Source organism: Oncorhynchus clarkii, chromosome 2, assembly GCF_045791955.1.
Source record: "Oncorhynchus clarkii lewisi isolate Uvic-CL-2024 chromosome 2, UVic_Ocla_1.0, whole genome shotgun sequence".
Lineage (NCBI taxonomy): Eukaryota > Metazoa > Chordata > Actinopteri > Salmoniformes > Salmonidae > Oncorhynchus > Oncorhynchus clarkii.
The window spans coordinates 76,461,278-76,475,828 of NC_092148.1; the positions used below are offsets into that span (position 1 = coordinate 76,461,278).

Here is a 14,551-nt window from a genome sequence, read left to right on the forward strand (position 1 = left end):
CTGCTTCTTAACACAGCGCGAATCCAACCCGGAAGCCAGCCGCACCAATGTGTCGGAGGAAACACCGTGCACCTGGCAACCTTGGTTAGCGTACACTGCGCCCGGCCCGCCACAGGAGTCGCTGGTGCGCGATGAGACAAGGATATCCCTACCGGCCAAACCCTCCCTAACCCGGACGACGCTAGGCCAATTGTGCGTTGCCCCACGGACGCGGTCGCGGTCGGTTGCGACAGAGCCTGGGCGCGAACCCAGAGTTTCTGGTGGCACAGCCCTTAACCACTGCGCCACCCAGGAGGCCGCCGTGGTGGTATTTGTTGAGATAGCCATAGACCCATAGTCACAGCCCCATAGACCCATAGTCACAGCCCCATAGACATAGCCGTAGCCATAGTCAAGCAGGATGTGAGCATATTGGGATTACAACATGACAGCTGAAACTGACCTGAAAAAGAATCTACAAGAATCTACAATTCCCATGTAGTCTTCACACTCTTCATTAAAAAAAATGAATAATGCTAGCGTCCGATAAATGACCTCTTATACCTGTACAGTATTCCAAAGAGCCCCATTGAAATGAAGTGTAACACCTCATACTTAACCTTTATTTATGTCCTATAACCATGTTTTGTAGTATAACAATATACTGTATTAATTATAAATGGTTTCAGAATAAGTATAACAATATGTTAATCAATAATGTCATGACAAATAGAGCTATTATATTAACAAGCCACTCTACAACCTTGAGTTTTTCCTGACCACATGAGCTGACCAGGAAAAATCAAACTTAAGGACTGAAATTTTTGTCTAAAACTAGTGCCCAGAGTTTTTCCTCAATTTCATGGCCACATAGTTACCACAGGAAAACTCAAGGGGTCTAGTCATGACGTTTGGCCTCTGACCTCAGGTGTGATCGTGACAGCGCGGCGGTTCGACCGGGAGCGTCAGAGAGAGTACTCCATCACGGTGACGGCTACAGACTGGGCTGAGGAGCCCCTTATAGGGATCTGTCAGCTCAACGTCATCATCCTGGACCAGAATGACAACAGCCCCAAGTTTGAGAACCTACGCTACGAGTGTGAGTGTCGTAGTATACATATGATAATACATAATATTAATAATACGTATGGTTGATGGCAGACTAATCATTCATTTTAATGATATAGACCATTAACCAAAGCTATTCGAAAAGGGTTTATGTACGTTATGCATAGTTCCTTTTTACTTTTCATCATAATGTTTCCATTATGTCTTTAACTGTATTGCCATACATAAAGATGTAAACATACATAAACACACTTAAGTATGTAAACAATTGATTTGTGGTCTACTGATTCAGCCTGTGACCGACCGTGACCTTGCTCCAGAGTGTTGAGCATATTATTTTGTCTGTTACTGTCTCTTATAGATTTTCTGAGAGAGGACACAATGATCGGCACCAGTTTCCTGCGTGTGGCGGCACATGACGACGACTTTGGTACCAACGCTGCCGTCACCTACTCCATATCCCAGGAGCAGCCTGAGTACCTGAGGGTCAACCCTGTTACCGGCTGGGTGTACGTCAACCAGCCCATATCACAGGTCAGTCAACCAGACGTCAACCATTCAGTCAACCAGCCCATATCACAGGTCAGTCTACCATCAGTCAACCAGCCCATGTCACAGGTCAGTCTACCATCAGTCAACCAGCCCATATCACAGGACAGTCTACCATCAGTCAACCAGCCCATATCACAGGTCAGTCTACCATCAGTCAACCAGCCCATGTCACCATCAGTCAACCAGCCCATGTCACAGGTCAGTCTACCATCAGTCAACCAGCCCATGTCACAGGTCAGTCATTCAGCCGATCAACCAGCATCTTGCTCAAGCAGGGTAAAATTGATCAGGGCAGGTGATACAGCTATATAGCAGTATACAATACAGTCCCATAAACTTACTTGACCATGTCAGGCTTAATGAACTAAATGAACCGTATTTCAGACAGAATCATATTTCCTTGCTATTGTTTTGACTTCAGAGGTCCTACCTTACCCGGGAGATTATGGCCACGGACGGGGGGAACCGCAGCACATCTGTAGAGATGTCTGTGACCATTACCAATGTGAAGAACCAGCCCCCGCAGTGGGAAAAGGACAGCTACAGCGTGGTCATCCCAGAGAACACTGCCAGGGATACTCCCATTGTGGTGCGTGGAACAGTCCGGGTACCAGCCTGGGTGGCATGGGAAGTCAATCTCATTATGGCATATGGGGGTACCTTTTTTTTTAGCTATTTGGTTTGCTGGCTGCATACACATTAGTAAATTTTTTGCAGAAATGTTCATTACTTTTTTTAGTTGATTACATTTTCGGTTGCACGCTCTGATTTAATCAGTAAGCACTAATTGACTTGACAATGAGCGCTAATTATTGCTCCACAAACAAATTACCTCAATATTATACCGGAGTGTATAACATTGAATGTTTTTGTCATATTTACCCCCCCAAAAAGATTGTTTGTGTTCTGTTTTTGTCAGACGATCAAAGCAACCTCGTTGCTAGGCGACCCCAGGGTGACCTATAACCTGGAGGAGGGTGTGGTCCCGGAGACTAACATGCCTGTGCGGTTCTACCTGTCGCCCAATCGCGAGGATGGCTCAGCCTCCATCCTGGTTTCGGAGCCGCTGGACTACGAGACCACGCCCAGTTTCTCCCTGAGGGTGCGGGCTCAGAACTTAGCAGCGGTACCACTGGCTGCATTCACCACCATCTATGTCAATGTCACAGGTAGGTCTCAACTCAGACACCCTGCAAATGCCCCATCACTAGGGGGCAAATCCTAACTTCCACTTAACATCAATTTTTTTTTACTGAGTCATGAATTGATGTCACTGGGAGACTAAGTGAAAATGTCACTTCAGAGGAAGTTAAAGCAGCCCCTGGGTGAATTGTAAGCATTCATTATTGTCTTCTGTTGACATTGATCCATGACTCATATGTTATTTTTTCTCAGCTATAATTATATAACATTATTCTTTGAAATCTGTAATTGTATACATCCATTAGCACAAAGTCAGTGAAAAGCTTAAATACTGAACAGAGTTTAATGGCTGTGATAGTAGAAAAGTGAGGATGGATCAACAACATTGTAGTTACTCCACAATACTAACCTAATTGACAGCATACAAAGAAAGAAGCTTGTACAGAATACTAATATTCCAAAAGATGCATCCTGTTTGCAACAAGGCACTGAAGTAATATTGCAAAACATGGCAAAGCAAACTGTTTGTCCTGAATACAACGTGTTATGTTTGTGCAAATACAATACAACACGTTACTGAGTACAACTCTCCATATTGTAGTGGTGGCTGCATCATGTTATGGGCACGCTTGGAATTGTTATGGACGGGGGAGTTTTGGAGATAAAAAATGAATGGAATGGAGCTAACTACAAACAAATTCTATAAGAAAACCTGGTTCTGTCTGCTTTCCACCAGACACTGGGAGATTAATTCACCTTTCAGCAGGACAATAACCTAAAACACAAGGCCGAATCTACACTGGGGTTGCTTACCAAGAAGACAGTGAATGTTCCGAGTTATAGTTCAGAGTTATAGTTTTGGCCTAAATCTGCTTGAAAATCTATGGCAAGACTTGAAAATGGTTGTCTAGCAATGATCAACAAGCAATTTGACAGTTTGAAGAATTTTGAAAATAATATTGGCCAAAAATTTTACAATCTAGGTGTGCAAAGCTCTTAGAGACTTACCAAGAAAGACTTGGCTATAATCACTGCCAAATATGATTCTAACATGTATTGACTGTGTGGTTACTTATATTAATGATATATTACTGTATTTAATTTTCAATAAATGTGCAAACATTTCTAAAAACATGTTTTCATTTTGTGATTATGGGGTATTTTGTGTAGATGGTGAGAATTATTATTTTTGAATCCATTTTGAATTCAGGCTGTAACACAACACAATGTGCAATATGTCAAGTGGTATACATTATTTCTGAAGACACTGTAAGTCATATTGAAATGTAAAGTTCAGTCAATTGAGTTATATTTGTAGGCTACACTGTCTGTAATTGTTGCCTCAATATATTTTATGATGTGTAACAACATGTGCGCAATGATGTGCCAAATGAGTCTGTGATTAAGTGCATTATTATTGGGTAAGCATTAGAATAAGCCGCCTCAATATTTGCAGCCTCTCTATGAGCTGATCCGTCATCAGTGTTGTGAAATAATTATAATGTTCAGGTAAGATTTGAATGGAGAAAGCTGATCAGAGATCAGCGCTGCCTTTCTTTCGATCCTATCAGTATTGGCACATGTTTTGGGAAACGCATGTTACAGCTTCAGCCTTTATAGGAAATTTGCATTGTTAAAACACTCAAAAGCCTAAATTCCATTGCTATCGGGAAACCGGGCGCTGGTAACTTTACCAGTATATCCAAACATTTGGGGGCACAGAAAGAAAGGAAAAGGGATGGCTTCTTCTTCAGGAGACCAATGATCATAGCAATAAATGAATGACAGATATCTTGCATGTAGTCAAAATCAACCTGACATTTTTAAAGAGACAATGTACAATTATCAATGTAATCCGTCTCAGTAGGAAAATAGTGCTTTTACACAATGTAGAAATCTGATATTCCACAAATGACTTTGTAAGTTCAATGACAGGGTACAGTACAGTATCAACATTTGAGCTATTATAATAATTGAATGTATTTACAGTGTTACATATTAGGTTCTAGGGCACAACATGTGATTAGCTAGAATTCATATAGGGCCAATATAGACTGTATCTCTATCAATTAAAACAATCTTATTTTGTGGGGCTCCTAAATTCCGTGGTGCTCCTAAATTATTTAAGTTGGGAGCACCAGTGATACCAATGAACATTTTTCATTTTGAGTCCTGGATATAGTTTCTGAATTGAATCTTCAAATAATTATGTTTTCAATCTTGTCTCTTAGATGTGAACGACAATGTTCCATTCTTCACCTCCTCCATCTATGAGGCTTCAGTGACGGAGGGAGCCAAGGTGGGGACCATGGTCCTCCAGGTGTCTGCTCAAGACAAGGACCTGGCTTTCAATGGACATGTGAGTGGCACATCTGCAACATCTAACACAGCACAACACAACATCCATTCACCCATCCATAACTTAATATCACATAGCTGTGGTGGTCAAGTGGTTGGGACTGTGTGTTATTCTGCCTGTGTGGCTTTGACCTTACGACTGTGAAGGAGAACTTAAATAAGGATTATGTTGCAGTGACTCTAGTTTCTATGAACAGTCGTTGACCACAAGGATGTGATAGGATAGGATGTGATGCTATAAGGCATCCATATCAGGAACTCATCAGATTTCTGTAATGTGTTCACTTCTTAATATGGGAACCATCATTAATTGTACTCTGTCGTGGCCCTATAGATCACTTACTCCCTCTTGAGTGACAGTAGTGGGGACCACCGTCTATTTCGTGTAGATCCAGAGCTGGGCTCCATTTATACAGAGGCTGTGTTTGACCGCGAGGCGCAGGGATCCTACCTACTGGAGGTTCAGTCTGAAGACGGCATGGAGTCAGCACGGCCTGGGAGGAACAAACAGCCCAACTCTGGTGAGGGCTGGTAGTAAGAGGAGGAAGGGAAGCGCTACTAAGGTACACAATAGTACATTTTGGTCGATAGAAGGTGCTCTTTGGAAAAAGGGGTTTATTGGTCATCAAAAAGAAAGGAGGACCAAGGCACTCTTTTCTGGTGAGGGCTGGGTTGTATTTATTAGGGCACAACGTAGCAAAAAGGTTTGCAACGGGTAACAAAAACGAGTTTCTAAGTTCACTTACTCCCTCCCTGTTTCAGTCAGTTTTTTTCCAGTTTGGTATACAGTATGTGACCGACCTGCTCGGATCGGTCTTACGTAGCAAAATATGAAATTGTGTTTTTTATGTTGGATAAAAGTAGAGACTCAGAGCTAGAAAATGGTATATCATACAGTACATACAGTACAACAGAACAATAGAAAAGTAATTCTGCTTTGAAAGTTTATAATCTTGTAACCCCACTTTTGAGGAAATGGCCCTTGAATGTTTTGGTATACCTACTAGAGAGCTCTTTTTTTGTCTACACCCATTCAGCATCATTCCCACCATCTTAAGCCTTAGCCCCACCCATCTTTTTAATGATTCACATGTGAGGCCATGTGCTAAACAGAGTGAGTACTCTAGTGTACAAAACAACCACACATTTCTAGACTAAAGGCTGGTTTATACAACGTCTATCGACATGTCTGTATAAAGTTGTCGCAGTGACATTATGAACATTTTATTGTCGTCCAACATCAAACTTGTCATTTTCGTTATGAAAAAGTATAAACACAAAAATGACAGGCTGCATGACATCAGTAGCCTGGTGGTCCAAAATAGCATAACTGGTGTATTTTAAAACCAATATACCCATCCATTTAAAAATGAATTTAGTATACTGTATGTCAATCTAGCAAACCAGGCAACTAAAATAAACTTTCTAAACAATGTTTTGGTTCGTTTCTAGCTTGTTAGCTAGTTAGTTAATGTGAAGTTCAAATAATGGCCATATCTTATAGCTGACAAAATCTTAACTTCAGCTAATTTTTATTCATTATTACAGGGAAATAAACTCACAACAAGATCAATATTTACAAGTTAATGGCGAGATAATTACAGAACATAGCTTATGGTTGTGAGTGTGATGAAATGAAAGCAGGGCATTATATTATATATATAATATGTACTTGTCCTCTTGCTCAGTTGTGCACCGGGGCCTCCCACTCCTCTTTCTATTCCGGTTAGAGCCAGTTTGCTCTGTACTGTGAAGGGAGGAGTATCAAATCAAATCAAATTTATTTACAAAGCCCTTCTTACATCAGCTGATATCTCAAAGTGCTGTACAGAAACACAGCCTAAAACCCCAAACAGCAAGCAATGCAGGTGTAGAAGCACGGTGGCAAGGAAAAACTCCATAGAAAGGCCAAAACCTAGGAAGAAACCTAGAGAGGAACCAGGCTATGAGGGGTGGCCAGTCCTTTTCTGGCTGTGCCAGATGGAGATTATAACAGAACATGGCCAAGATGTTCAAATGTTCATAGATGACCAGCAGGGTCAAATAATAATAATCACAGTGGTTGTCGGGGGTGCAACAGGCCAGCACCTCAGGAGTAAATGTCAGTTGGCTTTTCATAGCCAATCATTCAGAGTATCTCTACTGCTCCTGCTGTCTCTAGAGAGTTGAAAACAGCAGGTCTGGGACAGGTAGCACGTCCGGTGAACATTCCAGGGTTCCATAGCCGCTGGCAGAACAGTTGAAACTGGAGCAGCAGCACGGCCAGGTGGACTGGGGACAGCAAGGAGTCATCAGGCCAGGTAGTCCTGAGGCATGGTCCTAGTGCTCAGGTCCTCTGAGAGAGAAAGAAAGAAAGAGAGAGAGAATTAGAGAGAGCATACTTAAATTGACACAGGATACCAGATAAGACGGGTGAAATACTCCAGATATAACAGACTGACCCTAGCCCCTGACACATAAACTACTGCAGCATAAATACTGGAGGCTGAGACAGGAGGGGTCGGGAAACACTGTGGCCCCATCCGACGATACCCGAGGACAGAGCCAAACAGGCAGGATATAACACCACCCACTTTGCCAAAGCACAGCCCCCACACCACTAGAAGATATCTTCAACCACCAACTTACCATCCTGAGACAAGGCCGAGTATAGCCCACAAAGATCTCCGCCATTGCACAACCAAAGGGGGGGGGGGGGCAACCCAGACAGGAAGATCACGTCAGTGACTCAACCCACTCAAGTGACGCACCCCTCCTAATGACGGCATGGAAGAGCACCAGTAAGCCAGTGACTCAGCCCCTGTAATAGGGTTAGAGGCAGAGAATCCCAGTGGAGAGAGGGGAACCGGCCAGGCAGAGACAGCAAGGGCCGTTCGTTGCTCCAGTGCCTTTCCGTTCACCTTCACACTCCTGGGACAGACTACACTCAATCAAAGGACCTACTGAAGAGATGAGTATTCAATAAAGACTTAAAGGTTGAGACCGAGTCTGCGTCTCTCACATGGGTAGGCAGACCATTCCGTAAAAATTGAGCTCTATAGGAGAAAGCCCTGCCTCTGGCTGTTTGCTTAGAAATTCTAGGGACAGTTAGGAGGCCTGCGTCTTGTGACCGTAGCGTATGTGTAGGTATGTACGGCAGGACCAAATCGGAAAGATAGGTAGGAGGAAGCCCATGTAATGCTTTGTAGGTTAGCAGTGAAACCTTGAAATCAGCCCTTGCCTTAACAGGAAGCCAGTGTAGAGAGGCTAGAACTGGAGTAATATGATCAAGTTCTTAGGTTCTCGTCAAGATTCTAGCAGCCGTGTTTAGCACAAACTGAAGTTTATTTAGTGCTTTATCCGGTTTGCCGGGAAATAGAGCATTGCAGTTGTCTAACCTTGTAAGGGTTTTCCTGTGGTGAAGTAGAGGCGGACCAAAATGCAGCGTGGTTATATTGATTCATGTTTAATAAAAACAGAAACACTACAAAACAATAAACGTGGAAACCAAAAACAGCCCTATCTGGTGCAAAACACAGAGACAGGAACAATCACCACCAAACACACAGTGAAAACCAGGCTACCTAAGTATGATTCTCAATCAGAGACAACTAATGACACCTGCCTCTGATTGAGAACCATACTAGGCCGAAACATAGAAATACCCAAATCATAGAAAAACAAACATAGACTGCCCAACCAACTCACGCCCTGACCATACTAAATAAATACAAAACAAAGGAAATAAAGGTCAGTACGTGACAAACCTAGAAGTGATAGAAGCATGGATTAATTTTTCTGCATAATATTTGGACAGAATTTTAAGATTTTTGCAATGTTACGTAGATGGAAAAAAGCTGTTCTTGAAATAGTATTTATATGTTTGTCAAAAGAGAGATCAGGGTCCAGAGTAACGCCGAGGTCCTTCACAGTTTTATTTGAGACGACTGTACAACCATCAATATTAATTGTCAGATTCAACAGAAGATCTCTTTGTTTCTTGGGACCTATAGCAAGTATCTCTGTTTTTTTCCTAGTTTAAAAGTAGAACATTTGCAGCCATCCACTTCCTTATGTCTGAAACACAGGCTTCCAGCGAGGGGAATTTTGGGGCTTCACCATGTTTCATCGAAATGTACAGCTGTGTGTCATCTGCATAGCAGTGAAAGTTAACATTATGTTTCAGAATGACATCACCAAGAGGTAAAATATATAATGAAAACAATAGTGGTCCTAAAATGGGACCTTGAGGAACACTGAAAGTTACAGTTGATTTGTCAGAGGACAAACCATCCACAGAGACAAACTGATACATTTCCGACAGAGAAGATCTAAACCAGGCCAGAACGTGTCCGTGTAGACCAATTTGGGTTTCCAATCTCTCCAAAAGAATGTGGTGATCGATGCCATCAAAAGCAGCACTAAGGTCTAGGAGCATGAGGACAGATGCAGAACCTCGGTCTGACGCCATTAAAAGGTAATATACCACCTTCACAAGTGCAGTGTCAGTGCTATGATGGGGTCTAAAACCATACTGAAGCATTTCGTATACATTGTCTGTCTTCAGGAAGGCAGATGATTTGCCGTGCAACAGATTTATTTTTTCAGAGGAATGGGAGATAGTTTTTCATTTATTCTGAGTCAATGTTTGGCTTTTTCAAGAGAGGCTTTATTACTGCCACTTTTAGTGAGTTTGGTACACATCCGGTGGATAGAGAGACGTTTATTATGTTCAACATAGGAGGGCCAAGCACAGGAAGCAGCTCTTTCAGTAGTTTAGTTGGAATATGGTCCAGTATGCAGATTGATGAAAATAATCATGGCCTCTAAATCTTCATTGTGTCAAGAGATATAGTACTAATACACTTGAGTGTCTCCTTTGATCCTAAGTCCTGGCAGAGTTGTGCAGACTCAGGACAACTGAGCTTTGGAGGAATACGCAAATTTAAAGAGGAGTCTGTAATTTGCTTTCTACTAATCATGATATATAGCCTTCATTTCTCAGAACAAGAATAGACTGACAAGTTTCAGAAGAAAGTTATTTGTTTCTGGCCATTTTGAGCCTGTAATTGAACCCACTAATGCTGATGCTCCAGATACTCAACTAGTCTAAAGAAGGCCAGTTGTATTGCTTCATTAATCAGCACAACAGTTTTCAGCTGTGCTAACATAATTGCAAAAGGGTTTTCTAATGATCAATTAGCCTTTTACAATGATAAACATGGATTTACTAACACAACGTGCCATTGGAACACAGGAGTGATGGTTGCTGATAATGGGCCTCTGTACGCCTACGTAGATATTCCATAAAAGCCGTTTCCAGCTACAATAGTCATTTACAACATTAACAATGTCTACACTGTCTTTCTGATCGATTTGATGTTATTTTAATGGACAATTTTTTTTATTTTCTTTCAAAAACAGGGACATTTCTAAATGATCCCAAACCTTTGAACGGTAGTGTATATTATTTTATTTTGTACTTTTCCCCCTTTTTCTCCCCAATTTCATGATATCCAATTGGTAGTTACAGTTTTGTCCTATCGCTGCAACTCCCAGATGGACTCGGGAGCGGTGAAGGTTGAGAGCCATGCGTCCTCCGAAACACGACCCTGTCAAGCCACACTGCTTATTGACACTCTGCTCGCTTAACCCGGAACCCAGCCGCACCAATGTGTTGGAGGTAACACCGTATAACTGGTGATGCAAGTCAGCTTGCAGGCGCCCGGAACACCACAAGGAGTTGCTAGAGCGCGTTGGGACAAGGACATCCCGTCCGGCCAAACCCTTGCCTATCCTGGATGACGCCGGCCCAATTGTGTGTCGCCTCATGGGTCTCCCAGTCATGGCCGGCTGTGATACAAAAGCAGGGCGTTCTACCTGAGAATTTTAGAACTTGGACACTGTGTCATTGGCCTAACGTTATATCCTAATTTGACTTTGGTGCAGGTCATGTTGTTTTTCACATTACCATCTCTGATAAACACAAACTATATCAAATAAAATCTAGGTTTATTTGTCACATACACAGGATACAGAAGGTGTAAACGGTACCGTGAAATGGTTACTTGCCTAGTGGAGTCTTTTGTTTAGACATGTAGTTAGCTAGCTAGATAAACAATGAACCAATCCCAACTCTTAACGTTACTTCCCTGCATGAATGTACACATACAGTAGCTAAAGCTAACCAACTACTAGGTTCAATGTTAGCTAGCTAGCTAACATTAGGCTATAACTAGAAATGCAAATGGCTCTGAGATATGAATAATATTACTACACAGATAATACACGTAACCTTAGCTAGCCAGCCAGCTAAGGTTAGCTAGCTACTTAACAGTACGCTTTAACTTGCAATGAAATTGACTTTCTGACAAAATTAGAAATGCATAATATAATATCTAGCTAGACTCTCTTACCGTATACATGTTTTGAACGCTTTTCCCTCCCTGTCACAGATGCCATGGTTGCCCTTAGTTTAATGTTGTAATCCATAGACAGGTGTTTCATTCAACACAGCCTTCTGTGTTCTCTTTTCGACTCCATACGCATTTGCAATTATACGCATGAATTTTCTCCATCTCCTTAGCGATCATACTTTGCTTCCACTGGGTAATCCACTGATTTCAAAACTTGATCCCCTTAGCAACACATTTGTTGTTGTTAGTAATACCTTTCAGAAATGCAACGGTAGAAAGGATTACCCACACATACTGAGCAGCTCATGTTAGCTATAGACAGAAGTGTACTACATGGCAGACCAATTTGAACAAGATGGAGGGAAAGTTGAAGCATACCTAATGAAATTACAGTTAACTAAAATGTACACTTAATCCAGAGTAAACTAATATATCGAATTTATTATCCACAAATTCTGCAGCACAATGGCAGAGCCATGTCTTGTGTAAAATGAATATATGACTTAATAATCTATGCTTTCTGGGAATGCTATAAGGTCCAGAAGTTTTGGGCAGAGCCAGAAAATTGGCTGTCAGAAGTATTACAATGTAACATACTTTTAATCTGTCTCTCTGCATATTTCAAGACATGGCACATGGGGGTATAGTGAGATACCCAATGGGCTGGAGGATTCTCTTCTCATCCCTCATCTGGAAAAAACGTAAATCAATCAAAACTAAAAATGAATTCATGCACTATGCACATTGTTTTACATAGACAAGAATTGCCTAGTGCATTCTATTCATTTTCCTCCTGCGAGAACAAGCGTAATCAGACAGCCTCTTGTCTCTTCCCTATAGAAAAAAACGCTGTGAGCGTTGTGGTACATCGTTTTACAAAATATTTTTCAATTTCTCAATTGACTGTTTCAGAAATCAGAATTTCTGTTTGGCTTGGTCCTACATGATGACAGAATGCATTCTGTTTTGGTATCGCAAATGTTTGCGGAGAAGGTATTAGAGGTAAGGGTGAACAGCAAAGCCTTTTCTTTAGGGGATGTGAGGGGGCTGCTTAGCATTTCCAAATGAACCTTAGCGCTGTGTTACCGCTGTCTTCTACCACATATCTGCACCAGCAGAAGGGCTCATCTCCTTAGTAAATACTACCTGTCTGTCGGGTTTACCCCCGGAAGGAGGGAGGGAGAGAGAGAGTGCAGGGGAATGCAGACAGAAAAATAGCAGTCCATGGCCATGTTCCTACCTACTGAGCCTATCACATCTGCCAAACACGTCACAAAATGTATTTAGCTAAATATATCTATGTACGAGTTAAAAACAAGGAATGGTGTGAAAAGGGAACCAGACAGACAGAGATGTAAACACTTGCCATCCCAGAGGAGAAGTGGATAGGTTCTTCAACTTTTTTTATTTCAGAAAAGTCTGTTCCCGAGGAAGTTTTTTGCTGCCAAAATGTTACCTGGCTAAAACAGTGAACCATCTACCCTGGTTGAATACTTTCTGTAATCCCGAACACCTTGTTGACAATAACATTATTTCTGATTTGCATGTCAAGTGAGGCACATTACATTAGGTTAAGTGCTTCGCTCCCCACAAGAGTGTCATTGGCTCACACTGACTGACAACATCCTCTGATGAAAAGAGGGATTGGAAGAGATGGAAAGAGAAGTGTAAGGATGAGATGAGAGAGAGGAGGATGACAGAGCGAGTTGTATGGTGTTTAATCTCTCTCTTGCTTGTCATTCTTCTTGCAGACACAGCATATGTGCGGGTTTTCATCAGCGACGTGAACGATAACAAACCCGTCTTTGCTCAGCGCCTCTATGAAGTTGGGGTTGACGAGGATGCAGATATCGGCCTAGCTGTTGTCACTGTCAGTGCTAATGACGAAGATGAAGGTATGGAAGCAAGGATGAGGAAGAAAGAGAGAGAGCAGCGAAGCCCAAGAATTTCCACCAGTGATGGCACTTTTGCACTAATGGCAGTGAAATTAGTGAATGTGTAACATTTATTTTTTCTCAGGAGAGCATGTTAAGCCAGTGAGGCAGGTAACCTGGCACAGGTATAACATTTCATGAAAAAGTTGAGCGAAAAGTACATTTTTCACATTCTGTGCAGGGCCCAAACTGTCATTGGTAAGACATTAGACTTTGTGCAGAGGTAACTGTCAATCACAGAATTACATTTTTCCCAAACCTAGACTCGTCTAGTTTTAGAGACAATGTGGGCAGTGAAGGGTTAAAATGTTCCAAAATGACACACCACAAGTGCCATCTCCCCATCTGGATGTAGCTCTGCTGGAATCATGCTGAGACGAGATAAGCTGAGCACCATGCTACATTAAGACGCAGCCATTTAATAGTCAAGTAATGCAACACTACATATGTTCTAAAAAGACAGACACACTTCTCCTGCACAGTACAGTAGGTGGGTGGGATTTGGTGTGATAAACCAGTTTATCCCCTGTACAGCGGCAACACTCTGTGTAATATCAGCTATGTTTTGGGTTGTTAATCAAGTATTTATCGCAAGCGGGGGTTGGTGCTGCTTAGTTTATAGGGTAGCCTATTTAGCACTAGCTGCAACCAAGCCAAGATGAACAACCAGACAACACCAGCCCCCAGCATTTAAAGGAGCCTAAACCCAATCTGTCTTTTTTTTATCCACACATGGGCTCAACTGCAGTAGAAGCTTATAGGAAAGCCCTGAGGGAGCACTTTGTCTGCTGATTTATGTTAATAGCAGAGATTAGACTAGTATTTTCATTGGGTTTGTAGCTCCTTTAACACAACAGACTGGTTTAAAGGGGAGTCATGAAATATCCATAGGACTATTTTATCTGGCTAAATTAGCCCACAGGACGGTCTCCATGGACACACACTGGAAATCTACTTCCTCATTGATTTCTCAACCCTCATAGTGACATACAGATGTAGGATCTTAATTTGACCTATATTGTTCCAGCAAAATAATCTGTCAGCAACAGGATTTGAACGTTTAGTCCATAATGTTGCTTGATCGGTGGTTAGCTGGCCAAAAGTAGGCTACATGAAAAGTGC

The 14,551-nt window shown here is 42.0% G+C and overlaps 1 pseudogene; it reads left to right on the top strand.

Annotated features, from left to right (window-relative positions):
• Positions 1–14,551, top strand: part of LOC139382554 (neural-cadherin-like) — a 103,363-nt pseudogene that overhangs the window by 30,981 nt on the left and 57,831 nt on the right.